Genomic DNA, 20,793 nt, shown 5'->3' on the forward strand with positions numbered 1-20,793 from the left:
CTGCGACTTGATGTTTTATATCGGACATAGCGAATGAATTTTACTATGGGATCAGTATAGTGTGTGCGCCGTCCTCAGAGGGTTAAAATATGTGTTATATATAAAAAAAAAAACAATTATATAACTTTACTAACTCTTTAATAAAGTAAATAAACCGAGATGGTGTATACTTGGATACACCGTCAACAAAACGAATAAATGGAGATTCTGATGGAGTAAACTTATAATTTATTATAACCATGTGAAGATGTGGATAATGTGATTAAGTTTGGAAGGTGATTTGATAACCAAAGCACTATAAAAAGTACTAACTTGGAAGAGATGAGACAAGACAGTATATCGTATCCAGTGAATATAACAATGTTTAAAATATTGGTACAGTAATTGTACAATATTGTTACAGTCATTTATATACAGATAAATTACCAACTTATGGAAAACAAGGGGATGTGACTAAGAACAGCCCATCCACCAATAGGAAGCAAGGATTGTTGCTAAGATTCCTTTAGATTTTGTGGGCTTTTTTTTAGTCCCCTTTCTTGATGAATACTTTGTATCTTTTAAAAATATATGTTATATGAATTAGGATTCCGACTAATCAATATAGAATGTTTGGATATCCTTCATTCAGTAATAAAAACGTACAGTTTTAAGTGAATTCATTTGCTGATGAGATCTGGGGAACATTGATCTACCATACTGTCCGTCAGTGATTAGATACCAGCAGATAAAACTGATCTAATGCACAATGTGGTTGCAATTGTATATTAGTACCAAAACTATTATTTAAACTATAGTATGAAGAGGAGAGAAGGAAAGAGAAGAAGCAGAGGGGTGGGGCGAGAGAAAAGAAGAGAAAAAGACAAGTGAGTAGAGACGAGTGAGACACACCCCCCGACACATCAACACAGTAGGGACACAATATGTATATAGGTTGAACTTGATGGACTTTGGTCTTTTTTCAACCTTATGAACTATGTTACTATGTTACTAACACTGAAACTAATAAACATATACTAACACTCACATCCACATACTAACATACTCAGACAATCACACACATACACTCATACTTACACACCCAGACACTAAACTTGTGCATTCAGAATCATGCACATCTCAATTTTAATACAATTTGGCAATTTTGTTTCTCCGAAACAGAGGAGGGACCCCCAACAAAACAAACAAAAACAAAGCAAAGAGCTCTGAATTTTCCTTTGAATTTCCTTGTTTTTTTACTCAACCTCATTTATTCTTTTATGTTCTTTCACTCTCTCTCACACTTTCATTCACTCTCTCTCACATACCAAGATACCCAGACACTCACATTAACACAAGCAGATGCTCGCATTAACACATATACCCGGGCACACTCACTAACATACCCAGATGCACATACTAACACAAATGCACACAAACATGCAGGTAGATTTCCCTATTGTCATTTGAATACAAACACTTACAAATATATACATTGAGCATCCATCAGGCTTTATTTCTTTGTTGTTTACAAAAGATCACCTAAACACCAAATCTGCCTGGGTGCAGATGCATACTGGGAGAGAGGAGCAGGCTTTGTACTGGATTAAACGGTTTGGTAGCTTTCAGTTCTAAAGTAGAATGGTACAATAAAGAGTACGCATTGTGTGTGAAATATCATTCTCTCACAGGAACTTTTTTGTTTTTGGAAGATTACTGTCACCTTAATACATTAGCTACAGAAAAGAAAACATTCACAGTCTCAAGCAAAGTGCATGATAGCATAAAGGAAATCGAACAGCAGGAAATAAAAAAATATTGTTAGACTTTAGTGAACTTGTATGAAGTGTCTTTCCATGGATGTAGTCTGATAATACACTTTCAAGTAATTGTTTTCAGAAAGGGAACATAAAGCAAAGCACTATCTGGGCTTCTGCTGAATCATAGCTATCCTTACCATTTCCCATTATTGAAATGTCACAAGCCTCAGGGCTAAACCTTCACTAAATGTTAGAACGATCAGTAGATAGATGGTCCAAATTATCCATGTATTAACCATATTCTGTAATGACGATATAGATCAACCTAACATTAAGTAAGAATAAATGGGACTGCAGCTATGCCTAGTAATAGATTCTGACATAGTCAAAACTGTCCTCGCAAATTTGCAAATGCATGGGAGGACACGTTGCCCAATGAAGTCCTGGTCTCACCTTCATCAGCAAGAGTCAGCATGTCTATCTTTTTAACTGGCAGAGTTGGTGAAAAGAAAAAATGTCGGTGTGCTAAGTTAGTCTCAGGCTCAAATAATACAAATGTATAATATGAGGCTTACCAGTGTGAGCATGCAGCAAATACAGTGTGTTGGCTGTACAATGTATACAAAAAACAAAATACTGTCTGTGCTTCTCACCCTAATAAAGTTGGTAACAAATATATAAACATAATATAAACGAGAGGTTTTGGTTATATGGATTGGCCAAAGCATAATTAAGCTCACCCGCCACATCAAGGCACACTCTCAATAGAGATCCTACTCTCACCTCCTACATAGTGGGCACACAAAGCAGTTTATACTGCTACCAAAACCAGATTAATGTGTTGGGGGAGGTACAATTAGAGTTGGTGAAACCAAGCTTGTGCCCACGGTCATCTCAAACATAGGGCAAAAGAAGGAACTGCCTTGGTCCCTGGTTTACCTTAGGGGCCTGTTGAAGCTGTCATTTGGGCACTTTATACAACTGCTACAGTCATGAGGTTTACAAAGAGCCATAAGGGGATCTCTAGTCATGTTGTGCTCCCCTATATCAAGTACCTGCCTGTATAGATAAATTTGACGAATGATTCTTTGTAACCTAATGTGCAAATCATAGAATTATTTGTGTTAGCAAGAACAAGCTGTTTTATTAGAAAGCAAGGACAATATATCCAAAAATATAATCAGAACAAAGAGTAGCAAGTACCAGACATACTGCCTGTATTGTCTGAAGCATCTTGTAACTGTATGGCTCATATCCTTGGGAGATGGCCACTCGCAAGGTTGTGACTCGTGCATTAAACAACACAAGGCCAATACACGTAAATTTGTGTATAAAAGCAGGGGGAGGATCCCGATTAGTCAGAAGCCTCGATTACCTGTATAGGAGTGCACGCCTGTACAGTGTTGGTACTTACCCGAGGAGGTTCTCTGACTGGTCGCCGGTGCTTCCCCAGCCGATAATTCCAGACAGATGATGTGCTAGCCTCTCGGTGATGTAAGTATATAATCGATTGTTCTGATCAGATTTGTGATTTGTGAATACTTGATAAGATTGTGTTCATATTATCTATCATATTATCTGTTAATAAAACGATATTTATCCATTTATTCAACCTGAGTGACCTTCTTTAAAGGCGTATCTGAACCTATTGCCATTTGGCAATACACTTCCTTAGAATTATTTAATAATAGCACTTATTATCACAAAAATTGGTAGGACGTTTGGAGTGGTAAGACCTTTTACACACAATACCCCTTGACCGTAAAAAACATGAGTTTCTTGCAAATCAGATGTCTGCAATTAAAAGTTTGCCAGTTTAGCATTCAGTTTACTTTGGCCAAGCACATTCCAGAAAAATATATTATATGTTTTAAAACCACTCAGTGCTGCTTTTGTAAGTTTTATAGTTACAGGACTTCAGGCAGCAGGTACTGACATTTTTGACACTATGTATTTTCTTCTCCTTGTTACAGGCTGCTAATAATGTGTTGTTTGGTCCGAGAGGAAATTGTCAAAAAATCATCTTTTCGTTAGCTCTCTATGCAGCAGCAGCAGCAGCGCTAATGTAACCTCATTGTGTAATGATTTATAGAATTCTTTCTACAGTAGTAATTCACACAAGAATTCAGAGTACAATAGCCAGTGATAATGAAATGCCTTTTCATACATTTTATGGTAACTACAGAAGTTACTGTTTTCTACTGCTACTGAAGATTGCAGTTAGACATTTTAAGCAACCGGTCTAAAACATTACTGATGAAGAATAAAAATATTCATTTGTCAACTGATAACATCCCAGAGTTATCACAATATTTAAATTCCTAAAAATAATAAAAAATATTTGTAAAACCAATTTATTTTAACAATATATATATTTTTTCATTTTAATATAAAATTAGGGTTCCCTTAGTACATGCAAGTGCGAGAGCTGTGTGTCTCTGAAGCCAATTACCTGAGTGCCTTATACTGTACACCCCTTCGTGTTAGCAGATTAGGATTCTATTTTTCTTAAAAATCTGTTATTAAATATTTATTGTATAACTGGATAAAGCTGGAATATAGTTCTTACAGGCAACTTGATGTGAATATAAAAAAAATCTGTGTCTAAAATAAGGTAGATAGTTTTAATACTGTAATTTTGCTGTTCACTGGTCATATGTGCCTTTAATTTTTGATACGGCAATATTTAGCTCTTTGACAAGTACATTAGCAACTACCTGCCATGTGCACCAGGTGTATTTTTAGATATTCTCTTTCAAGTTTGTATCGCTGTGTGTGGCGGACTGAGAATTGCTAATGCAGAAACACACTCCATGATCCGGCTCTGTGATATGGACAAATAACCTTCACAATTATACAGAACTTATAATAATAAACACAAATGGGACTGACATGAAAAACAGAATTTTGAATTCTAAAATGAAAAACGTAAAAATAAATGACACAATCTTCCCAATTACTGTGACATGTAAAGGTAATTTAAAAAGATTTAGCAGGGGTATTAGCATAAAAGCAGCAGAGCATTCAAATTACTATCAATGTTTTTTTACTAATGAAAAATTAACTATTCCTATTCCTAACTTCCCTTTTGTATTCTTATCTAATATGAGGCACCAAAAGAGGATTAGTAATATGGACACTGGTTTTAAAAAGGACACTCCAAGGACACTGCAGCCATCATTTACACTTAATTGCAAATGATAGCTGGGTGTCCCCATGCAAAGTCATCTCCTGCTTATCGATGTGCACACATGGTATACTCCACGCCACCTGGCTTTGGCTTGCAAGACAGTTCCAAGACCAGTCAGCAGCCTCAGTAAAGTTAAATTATAAAAAAAGAAGAAAAAACCATAAAATCATCCCTGACGGCTCCCTGCGCAGGTGATTGCCTCGCATCCGAAGCAGTCCTTGGGAACTGCCATCCATGCTCCCTCCTACTTGCAAGATCATACGATCAAACAAGACTTTCTTTTTTTATAATGGATGCCTTGCGTTCTCAATGAATGTGATCCTCCATACAGGTCAAAGACCGATCAGGAGGCTTATTAAAAAAATAAATTACGGTAAATAAAAGTTAAAAAAGTGTACCTTTCACACTACCACTGCAGCAATAGGACTGAACCTATGTCCAACAATATTAATTATTCAGCTACTATTTAAATTGGGTTACACTGACGTGGATGGTCCATCAAAAACAGTGGCGCTTATACCTCTTGTGTAAATACCTTAACTTCTTCTAGATTGCAAGCTTGCTTGAGCAAAGTCCTCCTTACCTTTTTTTTTGTAGGTAAAAATTGTCATGTTCTGCACTGTTTACCCATTGTACAGCATTGTGAAATATGGTGGCGCTATATAAATAAATAATAATAATTAAATATGTGTCATAATGCCTATATTCCATATAGCCGCATTGAACCTGGCACATTTATTTTAACATTTCTTTATAATATAGCTTTATCAGCAGTGGCCAAGACACTGGGTTCACTAACTGCCCAAGGCAGGAACATATGCTGAATTTACCATTTGAAACAAACACATTCTTAGAAATCTATGTTTTATATTATTATTATTATTATTATTATTATTATATATTATCTATGAAAAGCTACATTTCTCTGCTCTGAATTCCCAAGCCCGTAATATTGTTTCTGAGGAAATCAAGTCTTGGTTGGACTTGTTGGTTCGACACATAGGTCTGGCTGTTACTGAACTAAGATTTGAAATAAACTCTGGATGTTGTGTGAGAAAAAAAACCTTATCTTTCTTAAGCTGTGCGGAGGAAAAAACACCCTTTCAGTGCTGGCACTATGAACATGAAATTACATGAGGTGTTATAGAGCCAAGTCGTACTTAACTATATTGCATATTTTGCGTTTGAAATGGCTTAGTTTAAAATGGTGCATACCTGACATTAGGTTTTGATTATTAGTTCTAGGAAAGTCCCAATATATATATATATATATATATATATATATATATATATTCCCCATTTAACATGCTACTGCTGTAGGTAAGATGACAGGGCTCAATGATGGCAAAGAAAGGGAAAAAATATTAAAGTCACATCATAGGACCATGCAGAGCCTTTAATACACTTTTCGTGTTTGCACCTCATGGTGTCTTTTTGCTGTACTTGCTTACATTATTTAGTGGTCTTCAGAGAGCAAACATCTTTGCTGTATACTCTATATAAACTATATAAACTATAGGATAGCAATTACCTATTTCGCTGTCTCCTACTGCCATACTTCAGAGAATGATTAAGCTGCACAGCTGTCACTATATGGCTTCTTATGTGTACTGACATGCATATGGGGACACCGAGCGTTTCTTTGTCATAGATGTATTTATTCTTGATCTCAGAGAATTACATATATAGGTACGCATTTATCTCAGTTGAACCGAGACTACGAGCATAGAGAATAAAAAGAAACAAATGTAGTTTGTAAAAACAAAGATACATCTTGGAAAAGTGGATATTTATTTAAAACAATGAATCTTTTTTTCTGTATTAGGTAAAGAATTTAAATGGGGGTGTTTCCCACGATATCTGCGGGAATGCCCACTGACATCAGCGGCAACGCCCACTGACATCAGCGGTAACGCCCACTGACATCAGCGGTAACGCCCCTAGCATCAGCGGGAACTCCCCCAACTTCATCAGAAACAACCATCAACATCAGTGGTCAGTCCCCGCAAGGACGTTCTCAGGTATGTTTATTCCCTTGTTGCTGAAGGAGAAAGGAATCCAGTTATATTAGGGGATCTTCCCAGTTTTTAATATAAAGGCAATATATATGTAAGAGCATTCGAGGTACATTACATTTTGTTCACATTTTGTTTTTTAGCAATATCATTAGGTAAGGAAATAGTTAACAAACTAAGATGTTTTATTAAATCAAACAAACAAAAGAAGAAAACATCCCCCCAAAAAAGGCTAAAAAAAGATTCATATTCTTAAGAACAGTGAGAGAGATTATGTATAAATTTTAAAAATGGTTTAGTCCTTTATTGCTAATTCCAATAGTAAAAATAGTAAATTCTTCCATGACACAGGACAAAAAACTAATTAAAAAACCTCAATAGAGTAGTGGTCAGTAGTGTCCACTATTCTATTGAGCTTTTTTATTTCTTGTTTGTTTGCTTGATCTAATTGACAGCCTTAGGCACCGTACCCAGAAAGCAGCAATTACTATTTTAGTGGGGTTGCTACACTTCATTATAAGACATAAACATTTGATATTGTGGGTTTTGAAGCAAGAATAATAGATCAAAAGTTTATATAAACAAAGCTTGTGGTATTATCTGTATTGCTATCTCTATATGTTCAACTCCCCTACTGGGATGAAAGGTATGCAGAGGAGTAAGTTTGATGGTTTAACAACGGAAAAACGTGTGTAATTTTAATGGTTTAATCACGGAAAAAAGAGTGTTATATGTGTTGTTATGTCTGTATCAAGTGTATGTATGATTGAAACAGCTCCTGTATAAAAAGTCTTTGAAACTTGTGTTCAGAGCCCATTCCAGAGACAACTTGTCTGTGCACAGTTGTGAATAGTCCTTGACAAGGCACCTTTTTTAAGATATTATCCAGTAAACACCAATATTTTTTGAAGGATTTTCAGGTTCACCTTAACAACAGTCATGCTCATACATACTCCTTGTAACACACACTTACACATACATCCTAACACACACATTCACACACGCATGCTAACACACAGTCTTATACATACACAATGATGCTAACACACATATAGTTAGATGCCAACACATACACACTTACACATGCATACATTTCCACTCTAATATACAAACCTACATCCTCCCTCCTATACCCTCTTGTGGTAACAACATTACCTCACAGACAGTGTGTGAGCAGCCTTAAAGAAATGTTCTGGTGCTTAGTTTGAGTGTGTACGTATAAGTGCGTGTTAGTGTGAGAGTAAGTGTGTTAGTGTGTGTATGTTAGATAATGGGGCCATAGAACTTTACCTACCTATCAGCCCTTGCCATCTTTATAAGGTTTTATCACAACTATATTCAATCATTAATACTACCTATAGCTTGTGTTATTTTATTGGCCAATGTTAATGTTTTGAGATACTATTTTATCTTAGGGAAGTTGAGACTTAGAGCAAAGGGTGGCATTACTAGCACATAAATTAGCACAATAAATAGTTTTTTTTTTACCTGCTATACTTTAAGCATTTATCACATAGTATCATATATATGAGATTCTTAAGATAGCTTCCTCTATGATATAAGCATAATATGGGCTTCCAATATACTGCATATATATACTTTGCAATCTGTAAACACATTACATAGGTTTCTTTACTGTACAGAACTGTAGCATGTAAATTTTTTCTGCATATTGCACTATATTTTATAGTAGACTATTTCTATTAGATGATACAGCATTCACTCAATGTTGTGACTTATATAGTGTTGGAAATATTTATTGTACAGGGTTTTTTATTTCTTTTAAATAAAAAAAAGAACATCTCACATTACTAATGGTAACCCCAATGTTCAAAACTATTGGAATACCTGGATTTAGTATTAAAACTGGTATGTTTTGTTTTATTTTTTTTAACTTAATTTGACACTGTGAATTCTATGGATTTCTGTACGCGTAAGGTATTGAACCCTTTAGATTAATATGTTTTCATTCCTATGTACTTTGGAGCTTTGTGTAACTTGTGTTCAAGTTTAAATTGATTAATGTCTATTTTCATTAAATACTGGCTATGCAGGAGTTTCCTGGAACAGAGGCAACTAAGGATTTCTTGTGTAAACTCCATTGTTTCCAGTGAGTTAATTCCTCTGGGTTGCCATAGGAAGGAAAGATCTTAATTGTCAGAGCAGTAACTTTATTGCTTTATGGAGAATAGCTTCCCTGGAATTTACTTGATAATGAAATAATAATATTGGTTCAATTAGTTTTCTTTCTGTTCAGATTCTATGCTGATTATCTTGGGAAGACAAAATTAATATGATCACGTTATTGCTCAAACACAGTTTTAACAACCTATATTCCTTAAACTTGCCCATTATAGAGCTCAAAAAGGCTGTAAAATAATTATAATACAGAAAAGGTAATGGTATAGACTAGATCAGAGATTAATGTATATACTACATCAGATCCACACTTGACAGTGACCAAGCAATGAGCAACAAGAGGAGATGCACAAGAGAAAGTGAGCTTTGGTAATTAATTAAAGGGTGTTTTCTCTTAATCTTTAAAGAGAACTATTGCGTATATCTCAATGTTTCTGTAACTAAGGTTTCTTTAATAATTTTCTTAAGAGCAAACACAGAAAATATAACTACATGTAAAAGTGCATATAAAGACAGAGGTGCAGGGAACTATTGCTATCCTACAGTTTTAGATTTGCCTTAAAATCCATTACATAATAGGGCAAAGATGTGTGCTCTCTGAACACACACTAAATAATGTAAGACAATATAGCGAAAAGACACCATGAGGTGCAAACAAGAAAAATGTATTAAACGCTCGACACGGGCCCTTCATGTGATTTTGTTGGGCCTTGTTTTGCCTTTATTTACCATGTTTGTGATGTGTTATCTAACTTACATTAAAACATGTTAGAAGGTAAAAATACACAGTATATATTGGGCGTTTCCTAGTAATCATTGAACATGGACTTAATCATATGATGCCATCTTCCCAAAAATCTTGGCATGGAAATAGTTTAAATACTAGCTTTTGACATGGGGTGTCTAGTTTTGAAAAATATATAGTTTTATTGAACAGCTTCAAATATCTCCCAAATAGGACATAGGGACAGGATTATCAAATTTGGAAAAAAACATTGGGTATTTCTAAACTCAGAAATATTAGAATCTATTTATTAGGTTTTTTTATTAACATATTTTATTATTTTTTTATAGGAAATTAGATGATATAATCAAAATAATGATATCTAAAGAAAGTCCTTCTTGTCATAAAAAAACAATATATTACTTTATGTGTACACTAAATGAGAAAGAATAAAATTACAGCTAAATATCAGCACTGCAAAAATGTTAAAACAGCCCAGTTAAACTGTCCCGTTAAAAAGCTTGTTGACTCATTTATGTTTTAATAAAATGATCTGTACCTGTGATTAGACATTTCAGAAGACACGTTAGCATTGTCATGTACATACAATACATTTATTTTTTTCCCCATTATTTTAAGACATTACATATATTTTAATGAGAGGTACAATTATAGTAGTTGAGAAAAATGTAATATACACACAGCACCGGGTGTAGATTCAGCAGAACCACACACCTATAGAGTCTCAATCTAGAAAAAGTACCAATATACAGCAAACAGAGTGGTAGAGTGCGCTACCAGATTGCACTTTATAATCATACCTAAAGTAGTATACTTAACTCTCATTAACACATCCAATGCAGTTCAGAAATATATATATATATATATATATATATATATATATATATATATATATATATAAAACAAAGAAATACAGGGAATCTCATGGCACAATAAACTTTACAACACTATCTGTGTAAAAGGAAATTCAGGTGTTCACTGATACTGTTTAGAGCAGCTTACTGCTTGTTTGTGTTGCTCCAGGACCCTTTGATCACTGTTATTCCTTCTTCCAAAAAAGTATCTCGGATAAGAGAAGAGATGAACTAGCAATTAAAAGGTAATACTTTTTAATTCAATATAAAAAAATTGACATAAAAGTTTGTGTTCGGAATTACCTTCCTTTCACTTAAGACATAACAGAGTTAATAGATTCAATGAATAATTCCTTTCAAGGACATAGTGTGGTGATACTGCAGCAGGAGAGTCACTCAGTGGACACCAGACATTCGGACAGCTTGAATGCCTGGGCTGTGAAATAGGATGTAATTCATAACTATACGATGTAGAAGAAACTTCAGAGAAGAATGTAAAATCAGGCAATTTTATGTACTCTTTTTTTCTCAATTACATGCAATGAAGCAAGCAGTCTTTCCTCATGCTTCCCACCTGCTGCTAGTTTTAAATAATACTAACCTTGCAATTCCTTCCATTTTCTGTTCCTTACAGTTTTTCTTTTGTCTTAAAGCAATTAATATTTCTCACATCTTCATTCTATGTTAGTTTTGCTCATTACCACCTTTTTTCAAGCTTCACCTTCTTCGTGAAAAAATTACTATGACTGAAGGATCATGGATCCAAATAACCAAACAGCATTTTTTTTATAACACAGCAGAACATTAAATAAAAAACCTAAAGATTGTAGTTTTTCAGCTATATTATTGTTCCATTATTTCTGTATTTACAGAGATACAGTATACATTGCTTAAATATTTCTGCTTATTTGTGCTTCCTGTACATATTTTTATGGTTGTGAGAATATAATTTTTTGTGCTGTCAAGTTTGCTTCTAGTAGCGAATGTAGTTTTTCTACGCTTATGCCTTGGGACCTTGTATTAATGCGCACTCCACATTGGCAAACAATAAAACAGCTAGTTACAGTCATGTAGTGCAGATTATACACTGGACACACTATCTGGTTTGCCTGATTCAGCCCAACTACAGAATCAAGGCATACTTCCTCAAACCGATGAATGTTTTCAATTTGCACAACCATAGCTTGTTCTACTACAAGGACTTCACGTTTGATTTCTTCTAGAGTTGCTAGCTCATCTGGATCCCAAGGGCATGTGAGAAAGTCCCCTTTCTCCAGAGGGATGGAATTCCGCCATTGTCAAACTGCATTGCTTTCCATTCTTTCTCCATGACTTCTTGCACCAAGACAGATTCACCATTTCCAGAATGTAGCTTCTCTCCTACCTGACGGAACTTGTCAAGGAGCTTAGACCTTCAGGTTTTCAACACACCTCTTCTGTTACGTCTCTTTCCATGGATGGGGTAGTTCCCTTGTATAAAACGCGATGTCTCATCGCCGCCTCCATTTCACACAAACATGACCTCTCAAAAGTGTACCGTTATGACTGTTTTTACATGTCCTAACACAACCTACCTTCAGTTAACTCATGCTGTTGAGTCTTCTCACTTAGATGCCGATTGTCCAGGTGAGTTTAAAGCGATTCACCAAGTTCATCTGAGGTTGCACACCCACACATGCTTATACTCAGAAAAACTGTATATTTGCTAACATATGAGCTGTTTATGAATGATTTGGTGTTTTATGTGAGGGCAAAAAAATGTGAATGAAAACTTTTTTTCCTTTGTCTGAAACTCACAAATTGAATTAAACTCATCCCCCAAATGTACCTGTAGATCTATAAATAAAAATAAAAAAGAAATGATGTCCACATCGTGATTTTTTTTACCTAGGTGGATAAGGACCAATATTTTCCCCCTTATAATGAAATAAAATGAGGGGATCTATGCTCCAGTGGGTTGGGGGATTTAAGTCATAATAAAAATATCCTATACCTACCATACATAGAATGGAAGAGTGAGAGGGAAGGCCGGAATGGGCCCAGTGATTCCCTCCTACCTCCTATTTTGTGTCCAATGGGTTAAAAGGTTACACATTTACCTTTGGGGAACACTATATCCATCTCTTCCCCTCGAACCACAGGGCAGGGCATAGGGGTAAGAACAGGAAATTAGAAAGGGTCCATATTATGTTTTGGCATCACATAATGTCCCACCTAATATACTGTGAGGCCTGGCCACTTCACATGGTGACATTAAACAGGGCTGATGGCAAAGGGCACATAATTCATGTTCAAGACTGTCCCATTTATATCAGGACAATTGACAACAACTATATTACATATATCAGACATTAAAAAATTGGTACTTAACTGCCTCTAAACAGACCCACCAACCATTGCACTTCAAGACACTTATATGCTGCACATCTTGTGCCAGTGGCACACAAGCCTGTGCAACATGGAGGGAAATGATACGAGGGTAGTAAAGCAAAAGAAAAGGTAGTAGGCTGAACAGTCAATCAGAGTGCATTCTGTGACCTAAAGCCTTCATACCCTACAGCAGATGGACATCGGAGGAGAGGGGCTGGTTGTGCATAATCAGATAATATTATATAACATACCTGCTGTAGAGCTGTCTCCTCATTTCTAGTGTATGACAGTCCATCATAAGACATGTGAGGGCATGCAAGCTGAATGAAATTCTATTTTAAATTAACCCCCCATATATTTAAATAAATAAATAGTAATATAGAATTTTATTAAGTATTTATCCCTCATCTTTAGATATAGAATCATATACATTTTCATGATTTTCAAGGTCCTTTTTTGGACCAGCACTGTAATATGCAGTAAAATATTTTTATTGCATATACAGAATCTTAAAGTTTAAATAGAAGAATTTCAAGTTTTATATAAGCAATATGCAACAAAGGAAAACTTTGTCTCACTCTAACTTCTACATTTGAAGGTGCCAAATACTTTTCACTGTTGTGCCTGACAATTTCCTTTTGTTCCAAAGCTGCCTCATTTTCACCAGACAACTTCATATCAATTTAAGTAGAAAGGATAGAGACTACTGATCAGGTTGTTAAACTTTGATAATAAACCTGTCATAACTGGCATATGCTTTCAAACGGGAGACATTCAAGGGACGTGGAGGTAGTAAAACATTTATTATAAAATACTATACTACTGTGAACAATTACTTAAGGATGAAGAGAAGACCAAGCACCACAGGTTGGGAAAACCAACTGTTCTTCACATCTTTGCTGCTTAATCTTAAAGGAATGAGATACTGTTTTGAGACACACAAGCTGCAAGAACCCAAGCACTAACATAAGAATGTAAAAGAAAAATATAGGAGGCATTTGGAATCTCAAATATGCATAGAAAAGTTATGTAGGAATGAATCAATCATATGTGACAAGGTGTCAAGACCAACTGTTTCCAGCACCTGCTAATGTAGTAGCAGTTACAAATCACGTGGGTAAAATTGAACAGATGTAAACCTAATGTCATAAATTTGCCCTAAGGTCTTTGTTACAGTTCAGAATTTAGCAATACCATTATTAGCATGGAGGTAATTGAATACATTTTTTTCCATATATTATCAAGTATAATGGTTTAGCTTTTCTTTATGCCATAAAGCTAGCTGATCGTCACCCCTTGAAAATACATCATACAGTATATCAGACGCTTAATAAGAACATACAAAGATTTGCTTTTAAAAATGTTAAAAAGAAAAGTCAAGTGAAACAAAAATGTGATTTTGTTTGAAATACAGTTCTTGCTAGTACCATATGTACAATATGCAGGTCTAACATAGTATATGTATATAACTATCTACTTACATATCTACCTCTTAGATAAGCTCTTCTTAGCAAATGACTAAGCAGTGTGTCCGTTATGTTGAATAACGCTTATACCACATGTCAAACTACACTTGTATAGTAAGTTTTACGCTACATAATATGAGAAAGTTGCAAACCATAGCCATATAGCTCTTCCTATATAGTTAATCAACCAGTGTCTGTCTTAAGGCATGGGGTTCATTAAACCATATGTGCTTTTAATCAGATTTTTTCTCATTTCCATTGGACTATTACAGTTATATTATTTAATCAGGAGAAACGCAATCCTTGGATTTTTAAGTGTACTTGATGGCCAACAATAGGCAACTGACCTCAAGAGTAGTTCCCTTCAACTATTTCTGGAGATGGCCATTTTTTGTGTCTCAAAGCTCCAGTGTTCACATCCAGATCTATTTTGTGTTGTATTTTGTTAACTAACCAGCATTAACTCAAGACCTGGCAGATCTCATACTCTAATTATTCTCATATATTATCTTGTGTTATCTGGATGTTTCCCAGCCTATGTTTTAGCTTGTTCACTAGAGTTCATCTGAGTGCCTTTACTGTTCTTCTACATTATATCTCTATACGCATCATTAGATCATGTAAAAATGTACAAGCTTGCAATGAAACATTTTTATATAATTTCCACACCACAAAAATAATAAACAATGATGTTAAAACCTACTTGGATGGCGTTGTTGTCACAGGAAGCATTCAGTATCTCATGTAATGGTAAGTCTTGCCCCTAAATGGGAAGAATTGAAAAATAGAAAAAAATATTAGAAAGCTAAAGACATATTTATTCCAGTTTTGGTACCACCATGGGATAATTCCAAGTTAATTTAACTAATTAGCAAAAACAGAATTATTAATCCAGATTATCAATGCAAGAATAATTATATATATATATACCATCATTTAAACAAAGGCTAGTTATACTTTCAAGTACCTTTTCTAATCTTTTCAAGTCTTTAATGTATAATAGTTTTTTTTATATCTCTTAAACAAACAGTGTCATTGACAATACATTTTGTTATCTGGTCATTGAAAGTGTTCAAACCTATAACTGTTATTGTATAACATAATATGCATTTGTGTTAGTCCTCCTAGAGCCGACATGTTCTTTAGGAGTTTTCATTTCACTTCAAGTAGATAAGAGTACGTCAAATGCAGCTTTAAAGCTGTTGCCACCTTTTCATCACTTTTTGTAATCCATGGAATGAATGGTTACAATCTCCCTTTCAATCTGATTCTCACTATGCAGCATCGAATGGGAAAAAAAAAATCGCCCATCATCACTACTGTCAGTTACGGTGAGATTTTTACATTTGTAAATCTGTCTCTATATGGGTCCTGAAGTTGCAAGTAGGAATCAAACTGGAAGACGTAAGAGGTATAAATTTCAATCTGTATCTGAATCTCATCAAAAAAGACACCTAATAAAACATATACTACAGATGCTCACTGTAAACTTATATACACCTTTCTCTCACATCACATAACACATAAATAGATCAATTATTGTTAAAGTTACTAAGAAAGTTTTTTTTCCATTAACACGAAATAAACTGAAAATAAAAGGAAATGAAAAAATAACTTTTATTGAGATATTTTAAAAATAAGAGAACAACTTTAGAACTCATCATGGGTTACGAGAAGGGTACAAAATATTTATTTCCTCTTATGGTAAATTGGGTATTTTATTTGATATCTATGTTCTAGCCATGGTTTTAACGTAGAGGAAGTCCTAGGATAGAAATATTTCTCGTTGATCATAAAATCCAGTGTTGTATACATTAATGTAGGTTATCATTGACAAATGCAAATGGGTTTTATCTAACTTTGTTGCAATAGACCTAATTTGTTTGCAGATCTGAAGGCTGTCATTGAATCAGTCATGTGATATTTTGGATAATTTTCCCTGCTCAGTAACCACACGGAGCAGATTCTTTATGGTAATGCTAATGAAGTCTATTCCCCCATAGACTTTCAATAGCCATAGTGTTCAGCTGGGTAATTGAAAGTGAGCCATTCTATTGTTTAGCACAGGCAGTGCCATAAAAGTCATATTTATCCTAGCCCAATCTACTAGATCTACGTGTCTAGTAGATTGGGCTAATATAACTAAACTAGAACACATACAATTGTCAATATGTATCTGCCTTAAAATATTATATTAGGCAAAAGCTAGAACTGTTTAAAAAAAAAATAGCACAATATTCTTCAACACATATTATTATTCTAAAACGAGTAATAACATACTTGGTGGGAGTTCCCCTTTAGAAAAATACATTTTCACAAAAGGATCAGTTTTTCCTAAGATAAATAGTTGCAATAATTTATGTCATGTCACACATAAAAGATGTCACAAGTTTTGCAATCACACACAATAAGAAGGATTGTTCGAACAGCAACTAACACAGAACTAGGACAAAACTCATTAGAGGCTAATTTCTTCTTAGTGTAGGACAATGTACTGGAGATAATGAGAAAAAAAGAAGAGAAATGGTATCACTGGAACACTCGTGAATATTAACAAGGGGATTTGCATGCAATGACAGAATGGAAGCAAGTTGTCATGTTACATATGAAGGTCACTGTCTGGGAATTCATTTGAGAATGATACGGTCATGTTAAAGAGAAATGTGGCATATGTCATCATATACTATGATGCCCACATAATATGATTTAAAAAGAAATTAAGTAAAAAAAAAAGTAATATTTTCATTTCACTTGATTCAGTGATATTTCCCCAGCAGTCTGTGATATATTTTTCCTTAGATCCCTTAAATTCTTTTATAATTACTAAATAGAGGCATTAAAAGGACACTCCAACCACAGTGGCGTACCTACCGGGGTCGCAGGGGTCGCGACTGCGACCGGGCCCCGGCGGCAGGGGGGCCCAAGCCAAGGGGCCGCACGAAATCGGGCCCCGGCGGCAGGGGGGCCCAAGCCAAGGGGCCGCCCGAAATCGGGACCCGGTGGAAGGGGGGCCCAAGCCAAGGGGCCGCCCGAAACCTTTTTACGTTTTTTTTGTTGTTTTTTTTTAATAAGGCAAGCCGTGCCACGGAGCTGGCAACGGCCACCTAGTGATTAGAGCAGTGTGAGGGGTGAAAGCTCCGCCCCCTCATGCTCAGACTGCAGGAGCACCGTAATGAGAGCAGCATGAGGGGTGAAAGCTCCGCCCCCTCACACTGACTGCTGGAGCTGGAGCACCAGATGTTGTCACTCACTGACATTCTGTTTAAAAATAATACAGCAGTCTGCATCTATCAGGGCCCCAAAGTAGAAGTAGGTAGGTCAGTAAAATAATGTATTTAAAAAAAATAAAAAATTGTATGTGTGTATATGTCATTTAATTATTATTTAATTATTAATTAAATTATAAACATAAAAAGAAATCTATCTGTGTGTCTGTGGAGGGGGACAAACTGCATAGTTTTTTTTTAATTATTTTAAAAAATGGAGATTACTAGACTTCTTTTTATATAGATATATTTGTCTAGACACATATATAAACACTTATATATATACGAGTTCAGCTCCCCAGTGTCACCTTTGTCCCCATCCAGCCAGGCACAGGATGGGCTGTTTGGGGACAAAGATGGCAAACCCTTCGTGTGTTATCTGGGTGCTGGTCAGGTTCTATGTGGACAGTGTGGAGGCCAGGGCTGGTTTTGGGGTGTGCAACCTGTGATCTATGCCTGTAATTTAGTGGGTTTTATCTATACCTTTTAATGCCGTGTTTTTATGTGAATTCTAATTAATCTATACCTGCAATGCTGGGTTTGTGTGTTATTCTGTTGATCTATATCCGCTATGCTATGCTTCCATACATTATTTATGTATTCAAAGAAAAAGAGACGCATGTACAAAAGGGGCCCTATGTACATGCGCCCCTTTTTCTTTGATTACACCCTATGTACATGCGCCCCTTTTTCTTTGATTATGCCCTATGTATATGCGTCCCTTTTTCTTTGATTACGCCCTATGTACATGCGCCCCTTTTTCTTTGATTATGCCCTATGTACATGCGTCCCTTTTTCTTTGATTACGTCTGGTCTTGAACATCCTGAGGAGTGTTTTGTCGGGTTGCTGCAGTGCATTGCTAGGGGAGTCTTGTTTATTATTTTTAATTTTCACTTTTTAATTTGAACACATATCACGTGATAGGGTGATCTATATTTGTTTTTAAGCCTTATTTATGTATACCTGTAAATACAGGGTTTTTATGTCTTATTCAGTTGATCTATACATGAACGTACTGTTTACATGTGTTGTTTATTTGATCTATACACGAACTACAGGGAGTAAGAGGTATGGTTTAGTGAATGAGGGACAAGGGGACTCTGGGGATGATTAAGGGGGAGAGTACCATGGTCAGGGTCAGAAGGAGGAAAGACTGCACCCTAATGTTAGGCAATTTTTTTTACCCAGAGATAAAACGCCCTTTCTGAATTTGTAGTCACTTCAGTGGACAAAATATTCAATCTGCATATTTTATTAAAAATGATTAGTGGCACTAAATTGTGGCTTCAGATGTGACATGACTTTTTTAGTGTATCGATGTACTTCCAATCCCATCACAAAAGATTCTATCTCATACATCTGCCGAGCTCTGATGTAATCTTTATCTAGCATACATGGATGGTGAGGAGTTAATATTCTGTCCATTCCCTGCTACTTATTTTGGCCTTTTAACACTTTTGGTTCCTGGGATTGTAATGTGGTATTCTGTTATTGTAAAAAGTTGAAAAATTTGACAAATATGATTCAATATGTAATTTGTTGGAAAAAAAATTGTTGTGTAAAAATCATGTTTTTTGGGGGGTGGGGGGGGGGGCCCATAACAGATTCTCGCACCCGGGCCCTGAGGCTTCTAGTTACGCCCCTGTCCAACCATCATATGAATTTTAATACACATGATTGCTGCATGGTCCCTTTAACTTTTCCTTTAGCAAATGCATGGGCAATTTCAGAGAATCCCCCTATTTACATTTGCCTCCCCCCTTAGCTATTTTGTGTGCAGGAGATGTCTTTGGCCAAATATAACCCCTGCACGTGATATACTTCGCAGACCAGGCGGCTCCAATACCCGCTGGGCTAATGGTATTCAGACCCCCATGTGCATTTGTGGCAATGTATTTCAATGAGAGTTTTTACCTGCCACCGATTGTTTGCTTCAATTGTTTGCCATTTTGAAGAGTACATTAAAGTAAAGTACTCACAGAATACTTTAATATGCATTCATCTGTAGTGGGGTTATCACTTTAAGTATTCTTTCTAATATCTGGCACATAAAACCATTGAAGTGTGTAGATAGCAAATACGGTTAAAACAAGAACATTATTCTGCTCTTTGTAAGATAACTAATAAATTGCTACCACAACACAGATAAATATATATATATTTAGAATAAAATGGTACAGTTTTTGAATATTTAGTATGTCTTTTTTCATGCACTTTCTATAAAAGCATTATTTTCTTTATACTGTGATGTATCAGGATACCGTGATATACCAGTCTACCTTTAAACAGGTGGAGTGTATTAAAAGAAAGAAACAGATGTGCAAAGTGAAAAAAAATCTAATTTCTTCACACTTAGACGACTTGTATTCTCAACTTTTTTTTTAATTATATTTATTTTTCCCTATTGGGTTATAAATGAAATGTCCCTTAAAGTCTTGTTATTCTACTCCTGCATTATTTCATTTTCTCAACTTTTATTACAAGGCAAGACATGCCTCATTTTTGATTTCTAAATCTGGAAAGGTGTCAGATATGCATTTGGCTGTGACATGTTAAGAGAAGTGTAGAAAGTGTGTTACTCAGAGCAGTTATTTCACAAGTACCGCATAATTAATGTTAGAATTGATCCTCATCATTACACTTCACTTTATTTACAGTCAAACTTTTTAAATTTAGACAAATTCTAAATGCAGTGTGGATGGCATACAATACAGCTAGACAAGACTCTACCTTTTATGTCTATCAATCAAGCTCTCTTTCTTCTCTCTCACACATTCCTGCACTCTTTCCTCACTTCTCTCTCATAAGTGTTAACATATATTTTTTCTTAAAAGATGATTTTTGCTTTCATCAACTCAGTTAGGTATACTATATGTATATATATATATATATATATATATATATATATATATATATATATATATATATGTATGTGTGTGTGTGTGTGTGTGTGTGTTTTACAAGTTTTTATTTTATATTAGTAACTGTAAATACCAAAATAAGAAATA

At 35.2% G+C, this 20,793-nt stretch overlaps 1 protein-coding gene and 1 pseudogene across 1 annotated transcript in view; both read right to left on the reverse strand.

The window, feature by feature from the left end:
- The window catches only part of LOC149299859 (protocadherin-9-like), an 851,540-nt gene that overhangs the window by 280,342 nt on the left and 550,405 nt on the right, over positions 1–20,793 (reverse strand). The window lies entirely within an intron of this gene.
- On the reverse strand, positions 11,612–12,188 carry LOC149299860 (RPA-interacting protein B pseudogene; annotated as a pseudogene).

The sequence above is a fragment of the Sceloporus occidentalis genome, unplaced genomic scaffold (assembly GCF_023333645.1).
Source record: "Sceloporus occidentalis isolate IW3139 unplaced genomic scaffold, rSceOcc1.0.p SCAF_27, whole genome shotgun sequence".
In the NCBI taxonomy this organism is placed as follows: Eukaryota; Metazoa; Chordata; class Lepidosauria; order Squamata; family Phrynosomatidae; genus Sceloporus; species Sceloporus occidentalis.